The 27,632-nt window shown below is 54.3% G+C and overlaps 1 long non-coding RNA gene across 1 annotated transcript; it reads left to right on the top strand.

The window, feature by feature from the left end:
• Window positions 1-19,341: 19,341 nt before the first annotated feature.
• Window positions 19,342-26,376, top strand: LOC109501999. Its single transcript, XR_002160321.3, has 3 exons — window positions 19,342-19,556; window positions 25,755-25,905; window positions 26,127-26,376. It is a non-coding gene; the product is annotated as an uncharacterized LOC109501999 (long non-coding RNA).
• The last annotated feature ends 1,256 nt before the right edge of the window (window positions 26,377-27,632 follow it).

Below are 27,632 nucleotides of genomic sequence, written 5' to 3' on the forward strand. Positions count from 1 at the left end.
AATGCACGTCTCAGATGAACATATATTTTGCAATGAACACCAGGCAACATGGGACCACACTTTTGCTGATAAAGGTTTAGTGTCGCGGGGTTTGTATTTTTATTTGCGAACTCTGACCACCCATGTGTGTGTGTGTGTGTGTGTGTGTGTGTGCACACGCGCGTGTGCACGTAACATTTAATTTAATTTTCCAAACAGCCCGACACGATAGGTTCTACTACTGTTTCCATTTTGCATAGGAGGACGCAGCTCACCCAGGGGGAATCTGACCACAGCGGGAGCATGGCAGAGCCCGGGGTTCCTCCTGGGGGTCGAGATGTGTTCTATGGGAGGCTGGGGGGGGGCCTCAGCGGGCCGGCATGGGGGTGGGAGAGTCGGGGACTGGGAAGGCGCTCTGTCCACAGCCCCCCACTGCCTTCCCGGCCCCTCCTGCTTCCCACTGGCGTGGCCAAGGTGACAGACTCAAGTTCAGCCTCCACCCATCTCAGGAGCGCTGGCCTGGAATGTTCTTGGACAATTAGCAGAGGTGATGCAGAGAAGAACCAGGTCGGGATCTGCAGGGCTGGAGGCCAAAGCCAGCACCTGTCAAGCTGCAGTGACCCTGCCCTTGTCCGTCATCCCCCTGTCATGTCAGCCAGGCATCCCCTAGGGGTCACCAACCTCGGGAGCCCTTAGCCGACCCTTCCTTTGCAAACCCTGTTCCTTCCATCTCACGAATCACCCCTCTACCCTGAAGTTCCCCAGAGCGGCCTCCAGCCTCAGACCTGGAGTGTTGTCCCTTCTCCTCCCAGCTATCAGGTGACAGCTCTCTCAGTGACCCACGTGAGTCCTGGTCGGCCTTGATTTATAGGGATTCACGTGTGTGTCTGTCACCAGGAAGGCTGTGTGCTCCCTGAGGGCAGGGACTTGGCCTGATCCCTGCTGCCCCTTCTGAGCCGGGCATTGATTGGCGTGAATCATCTCGGATGTTTTCCATATGCAAATCATCCAAATAGCCCGGCATCTCCACACCCCCTGTTGAGACCAACTTTTCCTGACACAGCGCCTCTAACGTCTATTTGCACTTAGCACGTGGCAGTGTCGCGAACTAGGCTCTGGAAGCTGTGGAAATTCAGAGGAGAGTTTTGTCCTTGTCCCTGACTATAAGGAACACGGTGGGTTGAATCATGTGCCCTCAAAAGGGAACGTCTAAGTCCTGGGCCCTACGTACCCGCGAATGGGACCCTATTCGGAAAAGGGATCTTTGCAGGTGTGATTCAATTAAGTCCCTCGATAAGATCACCATGGGTTAGGGTGGCCCCGAATTCAGTGACAAATGCTTGTAAAAGAGCAGGGAAATACTCAGGCGCACAGAGGGGGCGACCGTGAGGCCCTGGCTGCACAGCCCGGGGTGGTGTGGCCACAAGCCGGGGATCGCGGGAGCCATGGGAGCTGGGACAGTGAGTCAGGCCCTTGCCATCTTGATGTCAGATGTTGGTTGTTTCAAGCCCCCCCCACCTCCCAATCTGTGCAGATTTCTCACGGCGGCCCCAGGAAACAAACACATGGAGCACACAAGCTTGAGAGAGAAAAATACTGCACGCCCTTGAGTGTATGTTTGTCGTCCACACATGGATTGTGACTTCTCCAGCATCTGCTGTGTTAGGGACCCCATGTCTGTGTGAACCTGCAGCTGGCCTCGTAAGTCTGGGGCCCAGAGACCAGCCCGCCGGGCAGGAGGGGGCCCGTGGCTCGGACCGCATGCCCGCACTGTGCACCGGGCGCAGAAGGCACTGCCAGCATCTTTGCAGGAGCAAACTGAGCCGAGGAGACATCAAAGGACCACAAACCTATCACAGTTTGAGGAAGGAACGTTGGCCCCAGATTTGGGGGACAGAGGAGCCCTCTAGGGTTAAGTGGCTCTTGACCTGAATCGTGGTGAATAAGTGGACAGCAGCCAGACGCTGGGGTGAGGACAGGCCACGCAGGTGCAGGACCAGTGAGGACAGGCAGGGCCGCCTGGTGCACCTGCGGGCCAGGCAGTGGGGCGGGAAGCGGCCGCCGGCCAGTGCACGTGGGCAGGTGCTGCGCTGGGAGAGGGGACGGAGCGGGAGGAAGGGGGGCTTCGCCGGGGCTCCCTTCTGGAGCCGGCAGAGCGACGGCCCCAAGTGGGGTCTGGGTGTAAAGGGCGCTTTCCCCGGGACACCACGTGGATATTAACTTGCCACGCGCACCACCTGGGGATGGCCGTGCACTCTCGGACACGTGCTGGGGGACAGGCTGCAGGCTGGGGTTTGTCCGCCCGGCTCCAGATAATCGGGTTGATTAATCCAGATACTCTGCTGCCGCTTAATCTCGGTGACTGTTAGACAACAGCTCATTATGTGCTCATGTCTTCAACGTGATGGGCAAGGAATGAAATCAAGCCATAAAATCAATTATTTCTGCAGAAATTGTCATAGAAGGCAAAACATCATCAGGAGACAAAAGCAGTTACGATTATGGCTTAATTTGCCTGGTGCTGGTTGCGGAACGAGGCCCACGCTCTGCTAAACTCACCTGCTCTTCTTGCCCTGCTGGGCGCGAGGTGGGCCGAGGGTCGTTCTCAGAGACACCTGTCTCCACGGGTCTCTCTCTCTCTCTCTCTCTGTCTCTTTGTCTCTGTCTCTCTATCTCTGTCTCTCTCTGTCTCTGCCACTGGGTCTCTGCCTCTCTCTCTATCTCTGTCTCTCTGTCTCTGTCTCTCTGTCCTCCTCCCCGTCCTCATCTTCTCTCTCCCCCTGCTCCCGACCTCTCTCCATCCGTCCATCTGCTCTGTTACATGTAAACAGAGGGACTGAGCCAAACGCAGCTACGTGGTTGTGTATCTTCCGAGGAGACGGGAGGAGTTTCGGGGGAGTCAGGAGACTGTGCCTGTCTTCACTCCGCCTCCTGAGTCCTCGGGAGTTTTGTCAGAGCCTCAGTTTCCTTGTCTGCCGAATGGGGGATTGTGGGAAGGGGCTTGTCCAGCTCGGTGCGGCCTCAGCAGCCACGAGGCCGGAAGAGCCCCCGGGAGCAGGACAGCAGCACGCTGTCACCACGCGGCGGCCGCGCAGAGGTGCTCAGCGGAACAGGAGACATGGCAGCCAGCTCGGATTCCTCCTCCAGCTTTTGAGGTCACAGAGTCATGCTCCAGAGCCGCCCATCCTGACACAAGGGCGTCTGAGGGACGTCCCTCTGGCCCCTGTCACCAGAAACACTGGCTATGAGAATTCCTTTCTTTTTTGCGTCTGAAATTCCACAGTATTGGAAACCAGGCCGTCTGCAGCCAGGTATTTGATGACCGGCACGGGTGCCGTGAGCGAGGGCCGGGACGGGGGACCGTGGGTGCTGGCATTCGAGGGACGTGGACCCCGCAGTCCCACTGGGTCACGGGGTCAGGCACCCCTCATATCGTGTCTTGTCTTCCTGCCTCCACTTGCCCGACAGGGACTGCTCGGTCTTCCCACAGTGGAACCATCCCAGGACGGGGGCTGGCGACAGGCTTTTCCAGGGCCCGCAGGTGGGCCCAGAGGAGCCGATGTGCCGACCCAGGGCGGGGCGGCCTCTCAAGCCAAGAGTTTCCTGTCTCTCCAGCCTCTGCAGCCTCTGCAGTGCTCATAGGAGCCGGGTCACTTCTGCCCCCTCCTGGGGCAGGAGGCCGGGCTGCAGAGACCTCCAGGGGCCCAGCCTGGTCTGCCTGCAGGGAGGTCTGTACAGTGCGCACTGGGTGGGGGGTAAGCGGAGTGGAACTCAGCACGGGACACCCCGAGGCCTCCTCACCCCACTCCCCTGCCCGCCAGGCCGGGGCCAGGTCACCCCTGGAACCTCGACAGTCAGGCCGGCCTCCCCACCTCCCCAGCCCTGCCCCCTCCTCCTGTCCCTTCTTGCCAGAGGCCAGGCCCCGCCTCAGGGCTGAGAAGGAGCTCTCCTGACCCACAGAGCCACAGTAGCTGCCATTTCAGGGTCTGTGCAGACGCAGGAAGGGTCACAGCCGTCCTCTGCATGAGCAGGGACGCCCCAGTGCAGAGTCGAGGGAACTCATCATCCAAACACAGGCTGTCTGCAAGTTCTAGCCAGCGCAGAGCTAGAAAGACACCATTTCCTGCTGACAGAGCCCAGCCCACCCCCGCCCCTTGCCCTCTCAGAGACAGAGGGCGCGTCTTCAGGGGTCTGTCCACGGTCCCTGCCCCTCTCTCAGCGCGAGGCTGCTGGGAGACGCCGCACACGAGGGAGATCCAGAAATGGGTAGGAATCCCCACTGGGCACCCCAGGTGGCGAAGCCTGCCCCGGTCTCGTTCCAATCAGTGCCTCGGTGACCATGACAGGTGTGGGCCACATGACACCATCTGCCCAGTGAGTTCCCATCCACGAAGGGAAGGTTTTTGGGGAGCAGGAAAGTCAAATACGCACACAGCCTGCGCACTGCCCACGGAGGGTGTGGGAGCGTCTGGCGGGAAGGACGAGGAGTCCAGGCCATGTGCAGCCGGACAGACTGATGGGAAGCCTGGCCGACGGACACTGAGGGGCTCACATGGACAGGACAGTCACTCACGGCCCTGAGGACACAGCCCAGCACAGTCAGAGCCTGTAGGTAAAGTGTGTATGGGAACGGGCTATTTATTTATCAACTCAGTTTTGCATTTAAACACTTATCGAGTGCCTACTGTGTTCCGGGACTGTGTACTTCCAACGGAGGAGGGGTAAGGATGTGCAGAAGGATGGAGAACACGGTACTCAGCTCACAGCCCTCACTGCAGTGACAAAGGTTTGCACCGAGTGTTGGGGGCCACTCAGCAAGCACCTGGGCGGCCGGGGCTCAGCATCAATATTGTTTAATGTCTGCTATGATTACTCGCTTTTAAAATCTGCCTGCAGGTGTCAGAGAACGTTTTCTAAAGCAGAGGACATCTGAACTGGGGCCTGCTGGGTGGGCAGAGTTTCAGGCCAGCAGTCACGGATGAGGAATCCAGGGCCCGTGGGGAGAAAGGGCCAGGGGGCACCCGAGATCATGCACACCTGGCCATGGGAGCGCTGGGTGGGCAGGGGCCGAGGCCTTCCCTGGAGAACCCTGCTTGCTCTGTTGAGTAGTGCACAATGAGGGGCCACTAAGGGGCCTCAGCGGCACCAAGTTGCAGGTTTCGGCCACCGGCCAGACTACCACATGCCACGGGGTGTGGGAGACCGCCAGCAGGTGGGACAGATGCTGTGCTGGCCGGGGCAGGGCCAGCATGCGGGGAGGGCGGCAGAAGCCCTGGAGGGGTGGGTGGGCAGCGCTGTGGGCACATGAGGGTGTGGGGCATGGTGGGTGACCACCACTCCCAAGGGGAGAGCTGTTGCTTCCCATGCCATCCCTTCCTCTGAGGACAAGGGCTCTGGACCAGGGTCAGCACCATGGTCAGCACCCCGTGCAGGATTGACGGGGTCCGGGGAGGGGCCTCAAGACCTTCCTCCAACCTCCCTCTCCCTGGCTCTTGGGCCCATGCCAGAGAATTCCTTCTTCCACGTTCTCCCCCACCCGCGAAGCCCCCTCCCCACCCAGACGCCAGTCGGACCCAAGACAATCAAAGTGATGGACACTGACTGGGGGTCTGCCTGCGCTGGGCACACTGCCTTGGGGGGGGGGGGCAGGGCTCTATCATATTTAGCCTCATCTCACACAGTTCACTGCCCAGTGAACTTCCAATCTTTCTGCTTGAAAACAAACGTTGACGTGGAGTTTAGAGGAACATGAATTTCAGGAATTTGGGCTACACGATACTATATAGAGCTCCCGTGCCCTAAACACCTTCTTTAGAGCATGGGGTCTCAGATCCCTCTCCCTACATCCTGCCCGTTTACTGTTCTTTGACCGGAGCCCTTGCAGGGGCGGATCTAAGAGAGTAAGTGTGGGGGGAGCCATGGCACATATGCCTGGAGAGGTGGGTGGGATCACGCTGCCCAGGAGGGGAGAGTGGCCTCAGATGCCACTGGAGGTGTCCGTCAGGGAAGGGAGCCTCGGAGGAGCCTGGCCCGGTCGGGGCTGAGCCTTCAGAAATGGCAGGTGGGGTACGTCGTGCCCTCGTCTCCTCGGAACAGAGCAGAAAACGCCCTGCTGTCCTCCCCTCAGCAGCCCACCGCCATGCGCACTGGTGGGTTTACCTTCTCCGGTGTTTTTCCTGCAGAAGAAAGGTTCTCTTTCATTGTATCCATTCCGTTGGGCACAGGGTGAAGCGAATCAGAGCACAGCACAGCGTCCGGTGACAGCTCTGGGGAGAGAAGAGACAAGTTCACATTATAGACAAATGGGCGACTCAGAATCAGCTGTCAGGTGCTAATTCAGTCCGACCTCCTTGAACCCTGTGCAATGAAAGGGGGAGGTTCCTGTTTGGAGCAGAAGAGGTCAGAGGAGGAAAATAGAGGGAAAACCAGGAGTGAGTCACAGTGCTAGACTCACTCAGGAAATGATTAGCTGGTCCCTAGAGGGAATTGGATGTTAAGGTCAAACACGTTCTCATGGGCTAAGTGGCCTCTTTGCTTATTCTCTCCACCATCTGATATTCTTATGTTTCCAGGTTGAGCAAGCTCTGGGCCGCTCACACTGGGGACAGTGCAGTGTCTGCAGACTTTTAAAGGATGGTGGGGCTTCTCACAGTTCACAGGTAATCTGGGAGTCCAGCTGCTTCAATGGGGGCTGAGTGCGTGACCTGGACTCTGTCTAGTGTTGGGCACTGTGCAAACAGCCGTGAAGGTCAGCAGCGGGCCAGGAGGCCAGGAGGGATTTCCTCCAAGGCTCTTTAGACCTTTGCTAAATGACTGTAGCAGCCGACTGGAACCTGGGATGAGGAAGAAGGTTGTAGAGACACCTTCTGAAGTGCAAAGAGTTGGGGGTGTGGACGTAGAGACCAGAGAAGCCCCGGAATCCCAAACACTGGCAGACTGGCTGAAATGCAGGAAAAGAGATGTGTGTGGTTTGGAACGCCCATGTGTGGTCTCTAAAGCGCAAAGAGATCTCTGGATTCCGCCCAGTGCTCAGGTCACAGGTGGTGCCAATACCACCCTCAAGATACTCCAATCCAGTGGTGGACGGAACCGGGTTAATGCTCAGACACAGCTCGATGCTGAGAAGATCCGTTCACCCCGCACCAACCCCACACACCGATGATCTGGCGGGAGAGGGAACACACTTTCTTCTGGAGGGAGGTGTCGTTTAAACATTATTAACTTTGGTCTCTGCCTTTTTTGAAAAAACAATGTCTAGGATAAAATAGAGAATTACATGATGCCCAAGGAAGAAGGAAAGCGAGACTCCCTGGTCATGAGTAGAAACGTGCCAGTAGAAGCTAGCGGAGATGATGTAAATGGTGGAATTCTCAGCCAGGAGCCTTTAATGCCAGCTGCCCAGGACCTCGCGGAGAGGCGGGAACCGCCTGGGAATTCTGTCAGATAGAAAGAAGCTATGTAAAGGTCCAAATAGAAATGCTAGAAATGAAAAATGAGGTATCTAAGGTGAAGATTAATTAGGTGGGGTTTCCAACGGATGGGGCGCACTGGGTTCCTTTGTGTCTTCTCCACTGTGGCCATTCCCCTCGGACTCCCTGGGATAGTGACGACGTGTCCCACGAGTGGGAAGTGGATGAGGCGTGATGGGAAGAATGGAAAGCACCTGCTGCCTGGCGAGGTGTTGTGTTGTGTGGTCCACTCTGACCCCCGTACCTTCCCCAATATGTCACATGGCCCAGCTGAGTATTGTGGCTTTGGGACATATACTCCTCCCCTTGAGTGGGAGGAGTGACAAAGTCACATGGTACGTGGCGTGAATTATAATCCGACTGCAGGGAGGGATTGAAGATTTAGTAAAGAATTGAGGCGAAAGAAAGGAGGCAGCCTGGTGACGCTGTGAGGCTTTGTCCAGGAGGTAGTAGGACTACTAATTTCAGGCCGTTTGTGATGTATCAGAGATGCCTATTACAATCTCCATTTCAGTCACTGAGATAAGAAAAGGTTGTATAACAAGCTAATAGCAAAGAAAATGGGGAAATAAAACATCCTAGATTAATATAAATAATTCAAGAAGAGAAGGAAAAGGGGGAAATATGAGACAAATAGAAAGCTAATGGTAAGATTAGAGATTTAAACCAAATCCGTGGTAATTGCGTTGCTGAATCATACGAGACTGTCTTTTTGTTGGTTAAAATCATCAAATAGTGGCAATTCCGTGTGATTCAATTGAGTACATTAAATGAAAATTAACTGCATGTTCCAAATAGGAGACAAAGATTAGCAGAGTGGATTAAAAAAAAAACCCACTCCAACAAAAATGGCACGATCACACTGAAAAGAGGAGTGGAGGCAGGTGGATAGTTAAACGGCGGAGGAGGAAGGGTGCCACGCGGATATCAATGGGAGAGAGCACGACTGGCTAGACCAACATCCAACGCGGCGGACTGCACGCCCCAAGGGCCATCGCAGAGCGCTCAGAGTTCAGCTTACTGGGGAGTTAAAACGATGCCAGATGACCTGGCCGGCCGCCTCCGGGAGCCTCAAAATTGGCCAGTCACAGAACTAAAAGAAGAGAGCGAGGCACCCACAGGCGCACACCCAGCCACACCCGGAACCGATTCTGCCGCCCAGCGGAAATGGAGACACAAAGAAGGGCAGACGTGCTCCCAACGGCCACAGCTTTAAAAGCAGTGGAAACAAGACAAATGTGTGTGAGCAATAGAATGTATAAATGGGTTTCGATCTGTTCATGCAACGAAACAAGCCGCAACCGAGGGGCCACCATGCTGCTGACCACAGCAACACGGACGGATCTTATCGCTATGAGGCAGGAGACGGGCTCGTCCCATTAACACAAAGTCCAGTGGTGGGTGCTGGGGGTGGGGAGAGGGTCACAGGAAAGGCTCTGGGGTGCCAGCGGTATCCTGTTTTTAAATCTGGCTTTGCATATTTCCCTTTATAAAAGAGTAGTGAGCTAAGAAGATAGGCAACCGTTACTTCATTTATATTCTAATTCAATTAAAAAGCCGACAAAGAAATTGCACCTGAGGATTTCCGAATCCCCGTGTCGGACATCATGATCTGACTGTTTGAAAGACTACGGATGGCACGAACTTCAGGTCACATCCACGGGAGCCTATCCTAGATTCGGCGTCACAAAAATTCCTTAGCAGGCCCCGTCTCTAAGGGATTGGGCAAGAATCAGAGAGGATATTTATAATCCCAAGGCAGAAATCCCGTTCCGCACTCCTTACTTGAAATGAAGTGGCTGGTTACATTTTCCAATCCAGTGGCGACAGCATTCAGGAGAATTCGGAACTCATCGCGGTTCCTTCTGGTCTCTTCCATCACCTCCAGCGGTTCTCATAAAGCCAAGTGGGGCGTCATTTTCTCCCCATCCGCACACCTCAGTGGGACGCCAGGCTGGTCCCGCCTCACTTGGCCCATGGAATGTGGGCAGGACACCCTCACTCCACCTCCCAGCAGAAGCTGGAAAGGCCGCTGTGTGGTTGTGCCATACGGTTCCCCGCTTGCCCTGGGCTCACTGGTGGCCCATACGGGCTCCTCCTTCTCCTCGAGCCCCAGACCAAGGAAGACGCACAGAACAGTGAACCCACAGCTGATGTGGAACGTGGGTAAGAAACAAATCTTTCCTGCCTCAACCCGTTGGTGCTCTGCTTGGTACTGAGACGCAACTCCCCCGAGCTGTCTGTATGATGGCTTCCTCCACCAGGAGAGATGGGGTGCTGGGGTCACTTGGCTGGCTTCCCAGGAAAGAGCTCTGTGACCCCCAGAACAGGCCCTCCTCACCCACTCAAGGCTAAACTACACCAAGTGACCATACCAGGAACCCACTTGTGGAACAAAGCACTGGCAGGGGAAGTGCTTTCCAAAATTACCCCGGATTAGGTGATGCGATGGACAATCTTGAGGCCAAAGGGAGCGTTCTTCTCTACAAACCCATAGTTTAACACAACGCTTTTTTTTTTTTTTCAAAAGGAGCTTATCTTGCTTGGATAAACAAAGCATCAGTATCCCCTAGAGTTATTGCAAGAGGCCAAGAGTTTGATGGACTTGGTGGTTATTCAAATCAGGAGGTGGGGAATGACGGATTGGCACCCCTAGGCCTGGGGGGGCAAAGGGACCCGACATTGTGTTACAGTGTCAGGGTTTTTACTGTTAGTCTGCGCTGGGCATGTTTTGAGGTGTTTCCTCACTCCCATAATGGAGAGATGCTAAAAGGCTTGTGTTTTGGAAGAGTCTCTGTGGGTCCAGCCGGCTGGTCTTCACCTGTACTTGAGGTTGTCACTGTGAGGGACACTGGAGTCCCCTGGAAGGGATTGTATCACCTCTGTCCTTGAATATGAATCTCCTTATTCTTTATTAATGAATAGTCCCGTGATCCACCTAGGTTCCCAAAATGAAATCTAAGGGTCACCATGCTCCAGGGGCACCCAAGTGGCTCAGTCGGTTGAGCGTCTGACTCTTGATTTTGGCTCAGGTCAAGATCCCAGGGTTGTGGGACTGAGCCCCACGTCGGGCTCTGCAATGAACATGGATGAGAAACCTGCTTGGGATTCTCTCTCGCCCCCTCTGGCCCTCCCCCTGCTTGTGCTGTCTCTCTCTAAAATTAAAAACAAGCCAAAAAAAGTCACCCTATTCCTATCATAGCCAATGGTGTCGTATCCTGTGGCTGGTGTGACCAATCAGCAAACTTATTATCTTACAGTTCTGGAGGTCAGAGCTTTGATGTGGGTGTTGCTGGTAAAATCAGGTGCTGGCAGGGAGGTGCTTGTTTCTGGAGCTCGAAGGAGAGTCTGTCTCCTTGCCTCCCAAGTGTCTAGAGGCCACGTGCATTTGTGGGCTCAGGACTTCTTCTGCCATCTGCAAAGCCAACAGTGAAGGGTCCAGTCCTGCTGACCAGGCAGCACCCAGACCTCACTGCCACAGACAAACCCCCTTCTCTGACTCTCCTCCTTTGCCCCCAGTGTCCACTTTAGGGCCTTTGTGATTACACGGGGCTGCTCTGGATGATGCATCTCAGAGCCAGCCCATCAGCATCTCACTCATTGCCCATGTGCAATCTTAGCTCCCCGTGGCCACGTAACCTAATGTATTCCCAGTTTCTGGGGAGCAGGGACATGGGTGTCTCCAGCGGGGAGCGTTCATTATTCTGCCAAATCATGCCGATGAAAAAACCAACACCCTGCAGATTCGTTTTCTTCACAGCGGGGTCCTGCCCTGATCCCTGCGAAATTCTCTGGTTTCATTTTCCATCATTCCCTACATCGAGCCACGACTTCAGGGAAACCGTATCTCCTGTCTCGCCCGAGATGGTCCCCGAGTTACTGCTTTGAGTCTCGAGCAGGTCCTGATTTGGAGGAACAATTACACCGTTCCTCCGCCCTGTTCCATCCATGCCCGACCACTGCTCTGCGGTGCCACGGAACTACCTCTGGGCCGTTCGGCCCTTCCATGCCGGCTGGGCGCTCTGTCCACATCCGTCTTGAAGCTCAGCTCATCCTTCAAATGCAATCATCCGTGTCCAGTCTTTTGTTGGATTGTCTGGTTCCACGGAGGCAAATTTGATCCTATGTGCTCTTTTGTCACTGCTTCTTCTCACACAGGACTCTCTCACTAAATGCAGAGCATAAGGGACTGTATGCATCATCTCTCTTTCCCTGGGAGTATGCTCCTTGAAGGCGTCTCAGCTCTCCTCTCCAAAGAGCCCTGTGCAGAGTCAACTCTCAGTGAACACGGACAGGGTTGAAATAACTCCGCACCTACCCTCTTCTACAGAAGTGCGGGCTGGACACGATCAGCCCCCCTTCCACTGCACATGAAAATAAATTTACATACACAGATGCCGCTGAGTGCGTGTTCCTTGAGTTTATTCATTAAACAATCGAAGTTGGTAAATACAGAAGGAAGCAGAGAATTTTAGAAATCTCTGTTTTGCAGCCTCTGTGGAATTAATTGTCAATGCCCATCTGTGGATGAATCCGGTAGCTGAATGGCGGCCGGGGAAGCTGGCATTGGGGAGATCAAGAAGCCAGCACCCAGAAGCGCTGGCAGACCTTAGCATCTCTAAAGGAGGGACGGTCACAAGGTGTGTCTCCTGATGTGATGCAGTGGGGGTCACACGGTTCCAGCTTTGAAATACTCCTGCCAGAAACGTTCTATCTGAGACTAGCCAATCCTCTGCCTTCCATTTCTAAAAAAAAAAAAAATAATAATAAGGAACAGAAGATCAACTTAATGGCTCCACAAGGATCAAGCATGCGTGTCCTGTGTGGTTGGCATCCTGCAGGAGGACGGCTCTGATTTCTAGAACAAGTCAACACATCAAATTAAAGGGAGTGAGCATCTTATGAGCAAGAAAGGGGCTTAGGAGAGTCAACCAAGAAACTGGTGCCTTGGCCTTGTTGGGATTCTGGTTCAAGCCCACCGACTCTCCAACCACATTCGTCAGAGCTCATAATGGGGTATTTGACCTCGGACTGGGTGTTGGATCAACATCACAGATCATTGTCAGTTGCCAGATGTGATCATGGCATTTGGTTATAAACGAACATGCCCATTTTTCAGCGATCCACCCTGGAAACGTTTAGGAGCGAAATGATAACGGTATCTGTCACCTGCAAAAAAAAAAAATAGATTAAAAAAGAAAACATTATAGACGAAGCATATGTGAGAAACGATACCTCCTTGCATTGCGGTATGTTTGAGATTCCACAGAAGTTAAAAAAAAAAATTGACATCATTGCTTATGTCTAAAGCGATTACCTAAGTGAATAAAATGGTTTTTTTCTCCCAAGGACGCAGCACGTATTTTCTCCGGTCCGTGAGCGAGTCAGACCTGAGCAGTGGGATTCTCCGGAAGGTTCTGGGCCCCGAGCCCGTCACTACGTGTGCGCGGATTCCCACAACCAGCCGACGCCTCCCTTCTGGGGAGTCCCACGACGTTCGCAAGTTGCCGCGAGTTCCGTTTCTGGTTTTCACAAACAGCAGGCAAGCTTCCCGCCCCTCCATCCTGCACAGCGCCCCACAGGCCCCTCCAGACAACAGATATTCAATACCTGCCCCCGGAATGAATGAGGGGATGGATGGCTGAGTCTTTGCACGCTTGCAATACTGTAGCTTATGAATGAATGGATGAGGCTAATAAAAAAGACCATGTTTTGCAGCGAAATTGCTTCATGGTCCTTCTGGGTCCAGAGACTCTTTTTCTACAGACATTGTGTCTATAAATCCATATCTACCAGCCCAGGCTCTTGAGTGAATAACTTACCAACTTCCCAGTGTAGCCCCAAAGATTCTGAAAGACTCAGAGAACGTTTGAAATCAAAGGGAAGCTTATTTTCCCATTGAGAGCTACACACACTGAAAACCAGACAGGCAGAGGTAAAAAAAAAAAAAAAAATCACTACTAGATCTAGCGTAGTTCAAGTTCATGAATCTCCGCACTGATCTCTCAGCCAGTTTTCTGCATAAATAATAATAATAAAAGAAATCCAGAGCCCTGGTTTGCATTAGAATCTCATAATATGCTATAAATCCATGCCACAGCCCGCATCCAATTTGAGAATTATTTCTCAGTTTTATGTCTCCCATCCTGCCTCTGCCTCTTTCTGGGTATTGGATTCTTCCCTTCCCTCTCCCTGCCTGGCTGGCCTCCCTCCCTGCCTGCTCTCCTCTCCCGCCTCTCCCCTACCTCCCTCCATAATAAACGTAAGGACCCTGGTCTGCTCAGGTGTCCGTGGGCCGGCAGAGTGGGGACGGTTCCCGGGCTGAGCTCCGTCACCACCAGCTCCAGGGCACGTGAGGTGATGGAGCTCCTGTCCCTTCCGATCTGGGCTGGAAACACAGCTGGAGACAGAGGCCTAGCTTTGTGGGGTCTCCAGAAATCAGGGTGCTGGGATAGGGTCTGGTCTGGACACAGCTGAGGCAGCCCCTCCTCTATCCCGGCCCTGGCTCTGCTCACCTGTGTCACTCACTCTCTCTGATCGCGAGAGAGACTGTTCCAGGGTGGGGGAGGGGCCAGGAGCCCCAGGACTCTGCTCCGAGACGTTGCATGGCTCCCCACTGCCCGTCCAGCTGTGCTCACTCTGCACCCAGTGCTCACCGGGCTCCTACTCCGTGGGAGACGGTCCCTGGGTTCTGGGGCTGCAGCGGTGGCTGGGGCCAACATGGGGGTCCTTGTGACAGGAGGCAGGTACCCAGCACATTAAATCAGTAACCAAATAAGCTGCTGTTGAGCGCTTGCTGTGATTTGGGAAAGGCAAAATGAGGTAAGGTCCCAGGAGATGGAAAAAAAAAATAAAAAAAAAGAAAAAAAAGAAAAATGGGGCGCCTGGGTGGCTCAGTGGTTAAGCCTCCGACTTCGGCCCAGGTCATGATCTCATGGTCCGTGAGTTTGAGCCCCGCGTCGGGCTCTGTGCTGACAGCTCAGAGCCTGGAGCCTGTTTCGGATTCTGTGTCTCCCTCTCTCTCTGACCCTCCCCCATTCATGCTGTCTCTCCCTGTCTCAAAAATAAATAAACATTAAAAAAAAATTAAAAAAAAAAAAAAGAAGAAGAAGATGGTCCTGAGGGTGGGAAGGCTTGAGTCTCCAGGACGAAACCTCTTTGAGAAGGTGGCAGTGGGTTGGGACCCAGTCAGGGTATAGCCACAGGAGATGAGAAAAACAACCCACACAGAGAGAGCACACAGTGACACCCTGCCCTGGCAGCCTGTGGGGTCTGTGTCCGGAAGTACAGCCACTATGGGGGTGACAGGGGAAAGGGGGGTCCCCTCATCATGGGTGATGGGAGAAAGGGGGCTCCCCACATCACGGGTGACAGGAGGGGGGCCCACATCACGGGTGATGGGAGAAGGGGGGTGGATAATGAAATCGAGGGAGGGTCCAGCCTGGGCCTAGGGGCTGCTGAGGCTTTTAGCCTAGGTATGACGGGACCCCGCAGCGTGCTTGAAGGAGCGCTGTGACCCGGGGTCCCTTCACGTCACTCACTCGGGCAGCTGCAGAGGAGCAAGGAAGCAGTGACCCAAGGGGACGCTGTCCTGGAGATGTGGGCAATGGGGAGTTTGCTTGGACCTGGGTCACAGCTGCGGCTGTGAAGAGCTGGGACACATGAGCACACCCCCCAACACAGCACAAGTGTGTGGGCTGCACAAACCCACCATTCCAAAACCACTCCCTGGTTTCTGGTCCGGACAAGGGAGCGGGGTCTGCAGTTTCCCAAGATGGAGAAAGTCGGAAACCCTAGTGCTTTCTGTCCCCCAGGCGGACAGAAGCAGAAGAGGCCCAGCTGGCTGGTTCCTCCCCTGGATCGAACATCAGTCCCCCCGAAAACCCAGAACCACCAGCAATGGGGGGGCAGTTGGGAGCTTCGCCAAAAATAAGTGGCTAGGGCGGACATTGTCCTTCCCCACCAAGCCTGAGACGCCCCTTCTAAGTAGCGATACAGGGACAGCTGGGGCAGGGGCAAGAGGGACCCCTCCCCCAAAGCAAATGGCACAACCTGGGGGCCCTATTCATCTCAAAGGCAGTGAGGAGTTTGGGGGACCCCACCCCAGTGATGCCTGGCCAGGGAGTCCTGAGACTTCCTCCCCCATCCAGAGGCACATGGGGGCCTGGTCTGCAGAAATTCTTTCGTCCCCTCAGGTGGATCCGAGAGGGACCAAAGGGGACCCCAACAGCACCAGAAAAGCCAAGGAGCCCAAAATAATACCCAAGGACTCTGGAAACTGAGCTGTTAGCGTAACCATAGCCAGGGCCTGTAGGCTAATGTGAGCAAAGTGGTAACTTGCTAAAATAAAATATTTAAGTAGAGTCCAGAGTCTCCAGACATGACAGACGAAGTGTCCGCAGTGTAACCGAAAACCACAATGTGAGTGAGAAAATATAACTAACAAATGTTGGTGCCACAATGAATCTGATGCTGGAATTATCAGACCAGATTTTAAGGCAGTCGTCATAAAAATGCATCAAGGATCAGTCACAGATTCTTTTGAAACAAAAGGAAAAAAAAAAGAGAATCTCAGTGGAGAAATAGAAGTTGTAAGAAAAAAAAAAGTATCGGGTGGAAACCATAGATTTGAAAAGCACAGTAACAGAAACTTTAGATAAACTTTCTGGGGTTTCTGGGGTGGAAATAAGGGACCAGAGTCTGGGAATTGAGGACAGAGCAAAGGGATTGCCCCGTTCTCAACACAGAGGACAAAGACAGAAAGAAATGGGCAGAGCCCCTGGGACTATGAACAATAAGTGAATCTCCAGCACCCGGAAGCCAAGGTCCCAGGAGAGGGAAGCGTGGTCAGAACTAGGGCTGAAATGGCCCCAAAGGTGGTGAAAGACATAAGCCTGCAGATTGGGAAGGATGAGCCAAGCCCAAATCAAATAATCCCCAGAACATCCGTGCCTGGACATATCACAGTGAAGCTTCCGGAAACCAGTGACAAAGAAAAGGTCTTAAGAGTAGCCAGAGGTAAATGGCACGTCACCCACAGGTGGGCACCCAATCCAGCAACAGCAGGTGCCCCACTGGAAGCCACGGGGGCCAGAGGAACGTGGACAGGAGAGGATCTCGAGGATTCTGTCTTGGCGAAGCTGTCCTCCAGGAGGGCCTGGGACATTCCCAGGTGACGTCACACAGAAAGGGATCATCACTAGAAGACCTGCTTTTAAAGACTGGGCAGAGGAAAGTCTTTTTTTTTTTTTTTCAATGTTTATTTATTTTTGGGACAGAGACAGAGCATGAACGGGGGAGGAGCAGAGAGAGAGGGAGACACAGAATCGGAAACAGGCTCCAGGCTCTGAGCCATCAGCCCAGAGCCTGACGCGGGGCTCGAACTCACGGACCACGAGATCGTGACCTGGCTGAAGTCGGACGCTTAACCGACTGTGCCACCCAGGCGCCCCCAGAGGAAAGTCTTCAAACAGACAGGAAGTGATAAATGAAGAAGTCAGGGAGCACCAGAAGGGATGAGAGAAGGAGAGAGAGAACGGGAGTAGTGCAGATACATACAGCCGGCGTCCTCCTCCTCCTTGGGGATTATCTGAATCATCTGTGAAGGTTTCAAACAACAGTTGTAAGACTTCATTTTGTCTTCACTGCTGAATTATTGTTTAGATAGCTGGAAAGGGACCTGAAAGTTTGCCATTACCTTACTTAGCACGTTTGAGGTGTTATAGACTCTGTGCATTGTGCTGTGACCTTCATGTATTCACCAGTCACCAACATTTATTGCGAACCTGTGGTGATTAAGATAGTATAATACTGATGCAGAGACAGGCAAAGGTAGAAATGGGCCAAGTAGGGCGCTCCAAAACAGGGCCCTGTGTGTTGGCGTAGAATAGAGCTGGTTCTCAACACAAGCAAAGGATGAGCCTTCAACAAATGGTGTTGAGACAATAGATTCTCTGTCTGGAGTAAAAATACGATGGATCCCTTCCTCACGTCACACATAAACATAAATTCCAGGTTGATTAAATATCCAAACAAGAAAAGCACAACCTCAAGGCTTTCAGAACTCAGCATTAATGTCTTTACGACTTCCGGATGGGGAAAGGTATCGTAAATGAGACACAAAATTATTCATCGCAAGGGAAAATTTGAAGTATCAAAACTTGTTTGCCAACGTGTAAGTCTCAAAAACTAATATTGACCACAAAGAGGGGTTTCAATGTATGCGTCCAATATGCTATAGATTGTACATAATTCTTTTATAATTGTTATAATTCAAAACAATGACATCTGTAGTTCCTTGGCAAATATATGTGTCACAACACCAGCTTCATGATAGTGTGTGTGTCTGGTGATGGGGGAGGGGCTGGGATTAGGGAAGAGAAAAGAGCAAATGGGATGCTTCAATTCTCTTATTAACATTTTATTTTTAAAAGAGAATCATCTAAACCAAGTACAGAAATATATTATGCTTTGAGAAAATAAAGTGGTGGGTATGAAAATATTTTATTCCATAGGCTTTTGTCTGAAATAGGACACTGAAGAAAGGAGAAACGTTTTAAATAACATTGGACAAATGAATTATTATCCAATAACATTGGATAAAATGAATTATTAAATAAGTAAGGATGTTGGAATTCTTCGCCGCAGACCTTAAGATACTTGAAATCACAGTGGTGTCTGTATTCCTGAGTTTACAGTTTGTTTCTTTATTGTTTATTGTTTTGAGAGAGACAGAGAGAGGGCACGAGCATGGTCAGTGCAGAGCCCGACGTGGGGCTCGAACTCACGAACATGAGATCATGACCTGAGCTGAAATCAGGAGTCTGATGCTTCACCAACTGAGCCACCCAGGTGCCCCCTTATGGTTTATTTTTTATAGAACATATCTGATGAGGGGCACCTGGGTGGCTCAGTCTGTTGAGCGTCTGAGTTCGGCTCAGGTCATGATCTCACGGTTCATGAGTTCAAGCCACACTTTGGGCTCTGTGCTGACAGCTCAGAGCCTGGAACCCGCTTCAGATTCTGTGTCTCCCTCTCTCTGTCCCTCCCCCCCTCATGCTCTGTCTTTCTCTGTCTTAAAAATAAATAGACATTAAAATATATATATATAACTACCACGAATAATGAGAAGGGACCGTTAAGATGCTGCTTTAAGGGGCACCTGGGTGGCTCAGTCTGTTGGGCATCCCACTTCAGCTCAGGACATGATGTCACAGCTCGTGAGCCCGAGCCCCGTGTGGGGCCCTGTGCTGACAGCTCAGAGCCCGGAGCCTTCTTCGGTTTCAGTCTCTCTCTCTCTCTCTCTCTCTCTCTCTCTGTCTCCCCTCCTCCGCTCATGCTCTGTCCCTCTGTGTCTCAAAATTAAATAAACATTAAAAAAATTTTAAAACATATCTGACGAGTCGACATCTTTTTCCTTAAGCAACACCGAGTGAGGAGTCATCGTTGCAACAAGCACCTCTTGGCTCCTCAAACACCCTTCTGCTAGAGCCCGTGCAGGTGCTGGCAGCTCAGCATCGTGCTTGGACTTCACGGCTGGGCGGGACTCGACGCCCCTTCCTGACATTCTAAACCCGCCCCTTGAGCCCGTGGACAGCCAGGCATCTCCAGCGCCCTCTGGGAATTCACTGCTGCAGGCGTGACCCTCTTCCGAAGGGCTTTGCAGAGGCCAGCCGTGTACCGCCCGGGCGCGGGAGAAGGCCCCCCGCCGCAGCTCCCGCCCCCGTCCCTCCTCGCGCGGCAGGGTGGGAGCGCTGGACACTCCTGTCCCCTTTATTACCATGTACTGGCTGGGACTTATGCTACATAAATCTCAGATTATGAAGTCACAGCTCTACATATTCTTGGCTCCAAATGGTCCTCTGCACGGAACCGCCAGTGGTGCAGGGTGGGGGCGGGGGGAGCAGCAGGGCACCACCGTCTGGGGGCCAGGGCTCCCTCACCGGGGCGTTTGAAAAATGAGTCTCCTCTCCCAGGCTGCTACCGTGGAGCATACGATTCCAATGCCTGAGAGATTATTTGGCCCGCAACAAATGAACGAAGGAGCAGAAGAAGCCCTCCGCACAAGTGCCAAGAGCCTCAGAGAAGCAATGGCCTGAGCTCATGAAGGTAATGAGGGACCGACTGATGGAGAAGCCATGAGTCTCGGGGGGGCGCTGTCGGGGACGCGCGTCCCGGAGATCCGCTTGGGGGCGTCCCCAGGGGCTTTCTGCCTCCCCGAGTTTCCCCGATGTCTTCCTCACCACCCTCTGTTCTGCCAGGACCTCAGTGGTATGCTTTTGTTCTCTGCCATAGACTCCGAGTTGTCCTTGCTCTGGCCCAGCTGGACTTTCTTTGCTTCCCGTTTTCTGTCTTTCCTCCTCCTCCCGCCGAAACCCAGCCTCCCGTCCTCGGGCCCCTCTCTTGCCCCTGCCGACCTCCCCTGGGCAGACACTCCGACCCCGGCTGGGTGGGGCTGGCTGTTTGTCCGTCCCCAGTGCTGGCCAGTGGCTCTGTGCCTCCACTGTCCCGAGGGTCCTTGGCCCCTGCAGGCTCCCGGTCCTGGGCCACGTCTGCTCCCTGTCTGTCCGAGGCAGTGCAGGGTGATGGTGAGTACTTGACATACATTCAGGCTCAGTCCTAACGACACTTAACACTTTTTGTCAAATTGTTTCTAAAGAAGATGTGGGGGGTGTGGGGGGGGGGGCTGTATGAGTAATGGAATATTACTCGGCCATCAAAAAACAAAATCTTGCCATTTGCGACAACGTGGAAGGAACTAGAGGGTATGATGCTAAACGAAGTAAGTCACTCAGAGAAAGACAAATATCATATGATTTCACTCATTTGTGGAATTTAGGAAAAAAAACAGATGAACACATGGGAAGGGGAGGAAACAGACGAGAGAGAGACAAACCACAAGAGACGCTTTTTAAAAATTTTTTTTAATGTTTTTATTCATTTTTGAGACAGAGAGAGACAGAGCATGAGCAGGGGAGGGGCAGACAGAGAAGGAGACACAAGATCCGAAGCAGGTTCCAGGCTCCGAGCCGTCAGCACAGGGCCCGACGTGGGGCTCGACTCCACAAGCCACAAGATCACGACCTGAGCCGAAGTCGGACGCTTAACTGGCTGAGCTCTGCTGGGTATCCGCGTCCTGGCTCACTAGCCTTGGGCGTGATTCTCAGTTTCATCCTGTAACACCTGCTGCTGACTCAGGGTATCGCCCTGGCCGCCTGTGGCACTGGGGTCCCTCCCAACGTCTGTGTCCCCTGTGGGTTTCCTCTTCTGCCCTCGCCACTGCCGAGACGGCGACCTTGTCCCTGTTAGAGAAAACCAGAGCCGGACGGTAGTTGGTACTCAAAACGGTAAAAACCGGTTTTATTCAGCAACTGTTTCAACAGAGGGAAAGTGGCCCCAGTGTGGAACCAGATCCGATTCCTAAAACCACCAGAAAGTGGAGATTTACCGCCAAGGCGCGGGGTCGGGGAGCCCGGAGGTTGCTGAGACCGCGGGGTAGTTCTTGACTAAAGTGACCTGACAGGAGTCTTGCTGAAGGCAGGTCACCCGCGGGCAGGGGGAGCAGGAAGCCGGTCGGATATGGAGGGTCAGAGACTCTGGATACACCATGTGACGGGATTTCTTCTAGGACTGGTCAATACGAGGACTGACCCGGAAGCCCCGAGATGTGACCGAAGTGGTCCAGGAGGGTGTGCTATCACCCCACAGCAGAAAGCCCCAAACCCTGCCCCTCCCCCCGGGACAATGAACACACCGGCGTCTTTGGGGCCAGAGCACAGTCTCCTCTGGCCACGTGTCCTTCTGAAGGGGAAGGGCCATCTCGCAGGTGACCGGCTGTTTGGTGACATCTACACGTGACCTTCCTTGTGCACCTGCGCCTTTCTCCTCTAGGCCCCTCCTCCAAGATCTGGCCCTTCTCCTTGACCGCGAGCTCGGACCAGGTGCTAGGTTGTTGAAGACGTGGCTCCTGGGTCCCATCCGAGCAAATTAGTGACCGAAAACCCGCTACACGCCCTCTGCTCCCTGGTGAGAGGCAGCCCCGTGACCACTTCTCCCGGGAAGCGGCTGGGCAGGGCTGAGGCATGATGAGGGGGCTCTGTCTTTCTCCTTCTCCGGGGTGTCCTCACCGGCACCAGCTCCCCTGCCCTTCGCGGGAGGCTCCGCGGGTCCGCGCACGCAGCCCCTTTAGTCCCCTCTGCAGATGAGAGCAGGTGCGAACTTCGCCTGGCATCGCGCCTCAGGCCAGGGAGAACCCAGCCTCCCGACCCCCAGCCTTCCTCCTTCTTCCATGTTCTGACCGCGGATCCTCCGCGGGGAGGGCCCCTGTGGGAGGGAGCACGTGTTTGCCAAACAGGTTCTTGCAAAAAATGCGGTGCTGACACCATTCTCTGTCCCGACGGACCCCAAAGGCCGGCTACAAACGCTCTGGGACAGGCATCCCCTTTCTGCTCTGCCCGCTGGGTGTTGGCACTAGGCCTCCTGGGGATCCAGGGGATGGCATGGGTCACAGGTCAGGGGGAGAGGGTACCCGAGGGAGTGGTCCACGCGCTGCTGGGAGGCCCGGAAGAGCAGGCAGCCTCTGCAGGGCTTGTGCTGGGTGAGCTGCCTCCCATCCCGAGGCCTCTGCTCTCTCCGGTAAACCCCCCACCAGGCGGACGCTCGCCCTCCGCTCGCAGAGCCATCACTCTCAAAAGCTGTCACTTGCACCTTCCCATCTCAAACCCCAATACTCCTCCCTGTAGGCCGTATGAGGGGGAGTGGCTGTCACACGTTACAGATGGGGACCCGGAGGGTTCGGCAGGTCAGTGGCTTGCTTGGAGTCGTGCAGCCCGGGGTGGGGGCAGGCTGCGGGTCTCCTGGTATTTTCTCCCGTCTTGAGCCACTTCTTTGCAGAGAACTCATATAGTCTCTGCTCAGGGGATTAGACTGTGGGGCACCTGCTGGGGTCTGAGACAAAGGTCTTCAGGAGAGGCCAAGGGAACAGGAGCTTGGCAGGTGAGGCCCGGTGGACGACCAGCAGCCCCTGGGTGGAGGGAGGGCATGTTCCTGGCCCCTGGCTCCCAGCGGCTACGTCGGGGCCCTCGAGGTGCGTGGTGACAAATTTCCACGGCGCCTCATTTCCCGTAAAGGATGGTCAGTGCAGCTCACCTCCCAGGGGCTCAGGGTGAGTTCCGCAAACCTCATCCCTCTCTTGCTCTCACACCGGAAGGCCCATAAACGGTGCTTGTGGTGACCCGTGGGGTGGAGGGACCACAGCGCAAGAGAACTGCGGGATGCACGTGAGCCTCGTCGACAGCGTGAGCAGAGTCTGGCCGGGGGCGAGGAGGCCCGCGGACGCCCGCCGTGCGTGCGGAGCCTGGAGGAGGCACCTCCTCCTTCTTTAGCCTTTCAAGTTTATAAAGTTGTGTTCGTCTAGCTTGTGGAAGAGGAATTAGTGATTTATCTGCACAGGTTTTCTGAAAAGTCTTTTTCGAGGATTGCCAGGAGCTGGCCTGTTGGGGAGACGGATGGACAGCTCCGGCCGTAAAGATCCCTAAGTGACATTTTTGTGAGAGTTATTTTCAGAGGGTCACCGCTGCAAAATTACAAGAGCAAACCCACGCTTAGCGCTGAGTCTTCTAGAAAACGCTGCTGCAGAGACCAGCCCGCGGCCATGAGCACGGAAGACGTTCATTGGTGCGGGCCACCGGGAGAGAGACCCATCCGTCTGACCTCTCAGACGCAGAACTGGCCGCAGCATCCTGTGCAGGAGGGCCAGGACTCCAGGCCGGCCTTGGGGCACAAAGCTGGGCCAGCACAACTCTCCTTCTCCGGGACCAGAAGGCGAGGATGGGCCCCACGCCCTTTGGATCACGTGGCTTGGATCCCAAGTCCCCAGATCTGAGCTCCAAGGTCAGCATTTTCCTCCTGAGACCTGGACACAACCTCGGGCCAGGAGGATGCCCGGGGATAGACAAGGACTTGGGAGTGAGCTGAGGAATGAGATCACGGCCCGTACTTATCGGCAAGAGTATCCACAGAGCCTCAGTTTCCACATCTAAGAATGGGTGCGTGGTTAACTACGTCACTTGGTCGTTACTTACTCATCAGACGTAAGGTGTCACCGAGTGCCGCTGATCACCCTCAGCTACCGCCAGTGGTTCTGCTTGTGTGCCACGCCCTCCTACCACGTGGCATTGGCATGCACCTTGTGGACTGTCAAACCACACCACTTTCGGGTGGCCATCAGGAGCATGGAAGTGAAGTCAATTTGCTAATGCGTTTGTATTGGTTTCCAATCGATTTGTAACAAATTTTCATGACTTGAGTGGCTTGAAGCAGCACAAGATTCTTATCCTTTGGTTCTGTGGGTCAGACAGCTGACGTGGACGTCCCCGGGCTGAAACCACGGCCCGGCCCCTTCCAGCCTCTGGAGGCTCCACATCCCTTGGCTCCCGGCCCCTCCCACCACTTTCAGAAGCAGCCAAACACTCTCCCTATTTCCAGGTCAGACGGTTAGCATCCTTCATTCCTCCTTGCCTCATAGCATTCCGTGCTCGTTGGTTCCGGAGGTCAGGACGCGGGCAGTTTGGGGGGCCGTTATTCCCCTGACCAACCTCCGTATTCTTAAGACTGCTTCATATTTACAGTCTGATTCTCTGGGCCTCGTCGATTAAGAATTTCCTGTATTTCTGACTGTCCGCACAGCACGCCCCTCTGTGATCCCCAGCACTCGTGTAGCACTCCGGAAGGGGATGATCCCCTTGGGGGTCTGGATTTTCCAAGCCACTGGTCCCATTCTGCAAGCTTCAGGTGCACACACGCCCAGGCACTGACCACTGTGAGAAGACCACCAAGTGGCCAACAGGCATGACTAAGTACGTCCGGATTTCCAAGGTGCTACGAGCAATGGTTCATCCTAGAATTGACGAAATATGGCATCCTTTTATACGACCAACAATGAGTATCAGACTGTACTTGAGAGGCGGTATTCCATTAGAATGTGAACTTGAGGACGGCACCATTTTCTCTGTGGCTGATGCCACGTTGCCCCTACCTGGAAGGACGCCTGGAAAGAAGTCGGCGCTCGGGGAGTGCCGAATGGACGGATGAGCGCATGAATATCGTCAATGAGACATTCTTATTATGCAGGTAAGACTTCCTCAGAATCGCCAGAGGTATTAAATGAGACAACGTTGGCATGTTGTTTGCATAGAGAAAAGAAATAAACAGCTCTCTCCTCCTCGGGCCTGCCAGGCGGACAGCAGGACAGAGGGACGGCCGGCCCCCGGCCCCTCGCGCTGACTGTGTGCAAAGCGGCGTCTGAGTGACCTGGTGGAGGCTGGCGGCCTGCCCGTCTGGACAGAGGGATGGATGGTTGTCATCGCCAAGAAATGGTAGTCACTGGGGTCTCTGAGGTTTGCGAGGCTTTTGCTGTGTCCTGTGGTGCAAATGATCCCACATTATGTGTCACCTGCCTGACTCTTGGTGTCTTTGCACGTGTTCTTGGAGACAAAGGCCCACTGGTGCCTTCACGAGTTGAGTTCAAGAAACCCAGAATGTCAGGACGTCCCCAGGAAGGACGCTGAGGGCACAGACGCCCCGGGGGGAGGCCCCTCCGTACCTTCCCGACCGCACTGGCCCCCTTGTCAAGCAGGTGGCGGGTGGAATGTCAAAGGGAACGTCTGGGTGCTGCCTGAGTCAGCGTGCGTGTGTCCCATCCAAGCGGGGACGTGTGACCTCTTCCGGTGTGGGCGTAGCAAGATGCCCGTGTGCTAGTTCCGGACGGCAGATAAATGTTTAAACGGCCACGTCATATGATTTACGTTTCGTATCTGCTCTCCGTCTTGGGTTTAAAAATTACTTCCTATGCGAAACGCTGTCCTCTGCGGTTCTCCCGCGAATGTGCCCTTCCCCACCCTCCCCACGCGGCGTGATCATACTGACTCGGCAACGAGGATGCGCGGGCAGCCTGTGCGGGTGGAAACCTGGCTCCAGGTCCTGGGTCTGCGACCTCGTGAAGCTGTGTTTCTGGGAAGCTGTACGCGGGGTTTGCACCTGGAAACTAGCAATTTGAACTAAAGTAAGGATTATAGGAAAAGTTCTGAATGCTGGTGATCTCTTCTCCGGGCCCTTCCTGGAAAGGAAGCACATGGGCCTGGGGTGGGGGGGAGGGGGAGACCCCAGTGTTGAATAAACATGCCAGCACCTCCCAGCTCCAAACCTTGACTCTGAGGGCAGAAAGAAACCTACAGGGGCTCACAATAAACCGGAAGCAGAGACTTAATTTCAGGACAATGTATTAAAGGCAGCCTCTTTTATTTTTAGGCTTCCATCTTGGGGCCTGAAACCTTGAACACCAATGAAGGAACGCACCTGTGTTTCCAAGAGGCTGGTGACCTTCAGAGTTCTTTTTCCGGGGGGAAGAAATTTAATTTAATCTCGTCTCCTCGTATTTGTTCATGTTAGATTACATTAAGTGAGTTATTTTTAATCATTGTTCATAAATCACAGCAAGGGTATGCCCTGAGGCACAAAACATTTGCATAAAGATATTAATTGTGGCTATCTCTCCTTTTGGGTTCATGGGAAATTAGATGCATGTGTAGGGGGGTAGACAGGGAAGGGACGAGGACGGGGTGAAGGAAACAGCCCTGCTCGGGTGTCCTAGCCTTCCTGACAACCTTCTTCAATTCACAGAGTGCAACCCAGAACCTTAAGATGCTCTCCAGATGTCTCCTCATCCGAGAAGCCCACCTTGATTTCTCTAGGCCAAAAGATGGCTCCCTCCTCCATCACATGTGAGCTGTGAACAGCCTTTCTTAGAAAACTCGCCCATAGCTGAGTCCCCGTGTGGACTGGGAGCCCCCTGCCTGTCACGCACGGTGGACAGAGTGTCCCCCAGGCTGCTCTCGCGGTCGGTGTTTATTAACAGACGCTTACTGATGAAGCCTGCAGAGAATCACTTCGTGTATAACCATGCTCTCTCTATCTCCCTGTCCTTTTCCCCTGATAGGGGCCCCTCGCACCCCCTCCCCCAACCCCCAGGCGTGGGTAGAACGGGCATTGGGAGCCCCAGGCACTAGAAGGGAGTTTTCTGCACCCTGTGCTGCTGGCTGCACAGGGGTCCAGGAAGTGCAGGGCCCAGGCCCCTCCCCTCCCTCACTTGGCTGTGGATGCACCTGCTCCTTCTGGCCCCCTCCGTCCCTGTGCTTGGTCTGAGGTTTCATGCGGAACCAGCCCTGTGCTATTTGGGAGGACGGGTCACAAGAGGGTTCTCCCTGTCACCTCCCAGCTCTGCTCCGCCCTCCACCCAGCCTGTCCCTGCAACGGCTCTGCCCACCCGCCCCGGACAGCCTGCCGGGCGTCACTGCCTTCGCCCATCCATCCACTGGCTCATCAGCAATGGCACCAAGGACTCCACGGATGCTGGAGCAAGCCTGGGGTGGAGGGTGCCCACGATGCAGGGCTCGAGAGCTGGTTCTCGCTCAGCCGTTCACTCCCCAGAGCCCAGACACTTCATCCTGACTCTGACGTGGTCTCTAGTGTCCTGGGGCCTGTCCTGGTGCGAAGGGTGGCCAGCTAGACGAGCACTCCCAGCCCGGACACTGCCGGGGCCCTCTGTTCAAATAGGTTCAAGGGGCGCCTGGGTGGCTCAGTCGGTTAAGCGGCCGACTTCGGCTCAGGTCATGATCTCACGGTTTGTGGGTTCGAGCCCCGTGTCGGGCTCTGTGCTGATAGCTCAGAGCCTGGAGCTGCTTCGGATTCTGTGTCTCCCTCTCTCTCTGCCCCTCCCCCACTCTCACTCTCTCTCAAAAGTAAATAAACATTAAAAAAAATGCATTTAAAAAACTGAATCAACAGGAGGCTCCCTGAGGGGTGATTTTCAGAGGCCTGTGTGGGTGGGGGTGTCCCTTGGGGTGGGGGTTCAAGGCCACATGTTTCCTGGATTTGCTATTGATTATATCACACACGCGTGCGTCGTACAGTGTCCCGGGGGGACTACAGTAACACAATCACGGCCCGGAGAACGGATGGGCGCCAGGCCCTGACAGCACTGGGGACGCTTGACCCGCACTTGCCCCGCGAACGCCCCCGGCGGCCGCATCCCGTCGATGCTGTCTGCGCTTCGGCAGCCCCAGCGAGGGAGCTGAGGTACAGAGAGCCTCAGACACTTGGGTGATCAGGGCGAAGTTCAGAGCTGAG

The sequence above is a fragment of the Felis catus genome, chromosome B4 (genome assembly GCF_018350175.1).
Source record: "Felis catus isolate Fca126 chromosome B4, F.catus_Fca126_mat1.0, whole genome shotgun sequence".
Lineage (NCBI taxonomy): Eukaryota > Metazoa > Chordata > Mammalia > Carnivora > Felidae > Felis > Felis catus.